Source organism: Canis lupus, chromosome X, assembly GCF_048164855.1.
Source record: "Canis lupus baileyi chromosome X, mCanLup2.hap1, whole genome shotgun sequence".
NCBI lineage: Eukaryota > Metazoa > Chordata > Mammalia > Carnivora > Canidae > Canis > Canis lupus.
This window is the reverse complement of record NC_132876.1, coordinates 74719659-74724403: the sequence shown is the minus strand read 5'-3', so window position 1 is coordinate 74724403 and position 4745 is coordinate 74719659. Positions and strand designations below refer to the sequence as shown.

At 48.5% G+C, this 4745-nt stretch overlaps 1 pseudogene; it reads right to left on the bottom strand.

Annotated features, from left to right (window-relative positions):
• Positions 1 to 1929: 1929 nt before the first annotated feature.
• On the bottom strand, positions 1930 to 4509 carry LOC140628501 (cyclin-J pseudogene; annotated as a pseudogene).
• Positions 4510 to 4745: the final 236 nt, after the last annotated feature.

Here is a 4745-nt window from a genome sequence, read left to right as displayed (position 1 = left end):
GGGGCAGGAGCATCCTTGCTGTCCTGGGCCCTTCTGGCCTCTGCCTGTCCCGGGGGGAGGTCGGATCCTGGGCTGTGTCCCTGGCACCCTGTTCTCCCAGGCCTGTGCTTTTGGATTCGTGCTCCCGGGGCCGCGCAGCCCCCTCGGAGGAGCCGCTGCCCGAGCCCCTCCGAGCTGATCCCGCGTCCAGCCAAACCTGTGCTGCAGCCCTTTAGGGAGCTTGGTGCACTCTCCCTGGGGCGCAGGTGTCTGTTAGTGTTCCAGGGAGCCTGAGGGCATCCCCACCCTCCTGGGGTCCTGCTCTAACTCCCTGCAGGCGCTTTTCCACTGGGGAAGATTGGTGAAGCTTCTGCTTCTCTGGGAGGGAGCTTTCCTGTCCTGGGGGCACTCACCCCAGCCTCAGCCCGGCTCCTTGCGTGGCCTCTCCCCCTTGGATGCCTTTTGTTTCTTTATTTCTCTCCCCCACCCCCCCCCATCTTCCTACCTTGATAGAAGCACAAAGTCTTCTACTGTAGCATTCCAGCTGTTCTCTCTTTAAATCTCAGGTCGAATTCGTAGATTTTCAGGATGATTTGAAGGTTATCTAGGTAATTCGGTGGGGACAAGTGATTTGGGGACCCTGCTCTTCCGCCATCTTGCTGAATTCCCTGTAATGACTTCTTATTGCATCTTTCACTCATTACCCACACAGTGAAATGTCCCAGGGCAGTTCTGGGGCCAATATATGCAAGTGGCATTTGCCTGGTACACAGACTGGCTGGATTGCAAGGCTGCTTATAGAACTTGTCCTCCATGGAACAAAGTGCTGCTCTAGCACAACCTGAGAACTACCCTGGCCACATTCCACTTCAAAATAAACCCACAGGACTTTATTCTAGTACTGACATTTTATAGTTATGCCTTCCTTGAAAAAACTTTGAGTGTAATATCAAATCTGAGTAGAAATCATTGATTTCACTGTGAAATGCAAAACCTATGTATGGATTATGAGTGATAGGAACCACTTCATTCATTCTAAGTTACAATTATGTTCTCAGTTGAAAACACATCCTAGCAGGTGTATTTTAATCTATGTTATACAGGTAGTTCATACTATAACATTCCCAAAGCATGTTGCATTGCAGTTAAGTGTTTCCAAGTGGTACAAATTCCCTGAGTTAAATGTATTTTAATCCTAAAGATTTGAGGTTGATCACTTAGGGTCAAAAAAACAATGAAAATTTATGACCATGATTTGAAGAGATCTACTCCACCCTTAATTTTAGTACATAAATACAGATACCTACATACTGTGATAGGAAGTTATAATTCATCTAAAAAATTTTTTTTACTGCACAGATTGGTATAGCATAGCAATTCATGAGTTTAAAATTAGTCAACAATTCATTTGTAGATCAAAAATGTAACTCAAAACTGCAGAATTGAAAAGAAAAAGAAAGACCTCTTCAAAAATTAATACTGTAACTTTCCTTCATAAAAAGACCATTTGGCAAGTCCACAGATAAACATTAGTCTCTGATGTATAAGCGAACATTAGGCCCAGAGCCCATCACAGGTCAAATCTCAAAGTGGCGATTTAGAGTCTGTCCAAATTTTCTATTGTATTGAATATTTTTGAAATATTTGGACCATCAGCCAGGGCTTAAAATTTTTGTCACACAGGGATGTGTTTTAACAGGATTTGACATGCATACTGTTAAAGTGTTTGCAGTGTTTGTTTAGTCCTCCCAGGTATTCATGGTGCACTGAAAGGGAAATTCTGTCTTCCTGATGCTGGTATCTGAAGAGTTCTGATGCAGCATTTTTGAAGAGAAGTTTACAAAAAGCTTTCCCTAGAGCCTTTCCTTTTTGAAGAGAAGTTTACAAAAAGCTTTCCCCAGAGCTTCAAGTCACAGAACAGTCTGGGTCAGGAATTATCTTCACATAAAATCACCTTTTAAAGCATGGAGTAATGCAAGGGTAATGTTCATTTATCTAACTCTGGTTATAAGAAACATTCAGACAGGGCTTCACTTCTACTGGTATTGCCAGTGACATCCCAACACCAGTCTGCACGTGCCCGAAACCCTGAACACTGGTTTGGAAGCCAGAAGGACAAGTCTATAGTGTGTAAGATGAGGTGTGTGTGGTAGATCCAATCTGCTGGCAGGTCGGCTGTTCTGCTACAGGATGGCGGTACTGCAGCGAAGTGTGGTGGATCTGATGGAGATAGTGGGGCTGCTGAAAGTGAACCGGCCATGAGGGCTGGGAGGCTGACTGCAGCACACTCAGCTGCGCTGGCTGGGACCCTGCCTGTCCTCTCTGTTTGTTGGCCTCTTTCACATCGTTATCATGTGCGATCAATAGCCGTTCAATGCACTGCACTAAAAAAATCCCAGGAGTAAGCAGTAAGACGATGCAGTCTTGTGGGCCACGTTGGAGAAAGACGAAGTATAATCCTTGAAGAAGCCACACATGCAGCAGCTACTAAAGAAGGTGCATAATTTAGAAAGGCATAATCTTGCAAAGATACTTCCAGGAAATAATCTGCATACTTGGCCATGTAAAGTTTCGTTTTTTCCAAGCAAATCATCGGCCAGCCATCATGAAGATCTGTTTCGCGTACTGCTTCAGATAGATAATACTCCATGAAATGAGCAGCTGTTGGAAGGCAGAGGTTCCACTGAAAGGTTTCTAATAATAACAGTTCCATATGTAGCAATTATTGCTTTGTTAATACTAGATTCATATTAGTCATACAACCCAGGCTGTTGAGCTGTTCCAGTTTAGGCACGCTATCTTCTTTTTCTTCAAATTTACTTTCTAAAAGCAGACAGGAAAGTGAAACTAAATGCAGCTGCTGGATAGAGATGTCATATCGATCCATAAATCAGTCCAGCAAATAGCAAGATGTCGGGCAGAAGGGCAGAGGGTGAAGCAATTGCTCACTATGGCAATCAGGTCAGCAAAATACCTTCTGAGACTTAGTTGAGGGGACTGGCCTTTGTAGGAAGGCAACTTCAGCTCCTTGTATCGAAGCGCTTGATGAATGTCGGCGGCCAGCTGCCCCCGACACCTACAGCTCCATGGGACCGGGCGGCACGCCTGGCCGGACGCGGCAACTTCAGTCCAGAACCGCGGCCCTCACAGCCCCAGCCCCGCCGGCGTGCGGGGGAAGCCCGCCCGGCTCGTGATGCGGACAGTTGGCCGCGAAGCACCGGCCTCAGCTCGGGCCCAGCACCAGGGCGCTGGCACCGCCGGTTGTGAAAGGACCGGCAGGCGGCTCCACGTACAAAGCCAGCGCCGAGAGTACTGTTTCTGATTCTTTCTTTTGTGGGGAGTTTTTCCTTCTAGTCATTTTGCTCAGTGCAGAGTGGCCAAAAACAAGTTGTACTGGAAAAAGCAGAAAAAAAGAGGAAAAAAAGCGGGGGGGAGGGGGACAAACAGAAAACAAAAAACAAGGGGGAATATCCTCTCATTCTATATACTGTAAATCCCTAGACTTCCCCTGGAACTTTCCAGCACTGCTTGGTCAATAACTTGCTTTTCCCCTGTCTTTACAGCTGGTCTTCTAAGGGAGGGGCCTGCTGTGCTGATTCTCAGGTGTGTGCACCTGGGGGAGCTGCCCAGCCCCCTGCCAGGTGCACAGCTCAGTGGGAGCTATTTATCCTTTGAGGCCCCTGCTTAGTCCCAGGTACAAGGTGACACCAGGAGGAACAACAGTGGCAGTGGCCATCTCTCCTGCTCTGGAGTCAGCTCTCGCAGTAACTACCGCAGCTCCCAGTCTGCAGGGGCCTGGATGCCCCGGGTGCTGATCTTCAGAGCTTGGGGCTGCCCGGCAGCAAGAGCATCCTTGCTGTCCTGGGCCCTCCTGGCCTCTGCCTGTCCTGGGGGGAGTGCAGGATCTTGGGCTGTGTCCCCAAGCGCCCTTGACTCCGGGGCCTGCACTGCTGGAATCATGCTCCCGAGCTGCACAGTCCCCTCCGTGTGGAGCCGTTACCTGAACCACTGCCTGAGCTGCTCCCGGGGTCCTGCCAGGCATGCACTCCAGCCCTTTAGGGAGCTGGACTCATGGTGTGTGGCACGCTCTCCCCCGGGGCACAGTTCCTCTGTTAGTGCCCCTGGGAGCCTGAGGGCATCCCTCCCCGTCCTGGGATCCTGCCCGAGTTCCCTGGAGCGCCTTTCTGTGCGGGAAGATTGGTAACATTTCTGCTTCTCCGGGACTGGACTTTTCTGTCCTGGGGGCACTCTCTGAGAGGCCTTAGCCTGGCTCCTCGCGGGGGCCCTCCCCCTTGGGTGCTTTTTAATTTCTTTATTTTTTTCTGTCTTCCTACCTTGATAGAAGCGTGAACTCTTCTCACTGTAGCATTCCAGCTGTTCTCTCTTTAAATCTCAGGACGAATTTGTAGGTTTTCAGGATGATTTGAAACTTATCTAGGTAAGTTGGTGAGGACAGGGGACTTGGGGACCCTACTCTTCTGCCATCTTGCCCCCTAATACTTTTTTGATGGTCTTGAAGATGTCTGTCATATAGGGCCACTAGCAAGCATTTGAAGACTATTCGTTTAGTTGGCCACAAAGACTGTGGATCTGAGCTACCCTACCATAAAGTCTAGAGGGCAAGAATTTGCCCCAGACCTATCTTATAAGAGGAGGGTGAAGGGAACAAGTCTGTGTAACTTCCTGGCCTGTATCAGCTAATGTGCTGATAGCTGCATGTGCAGGCCCTCATTTCTTCACAATTACTATGAAGGTGGTAAGTAGAT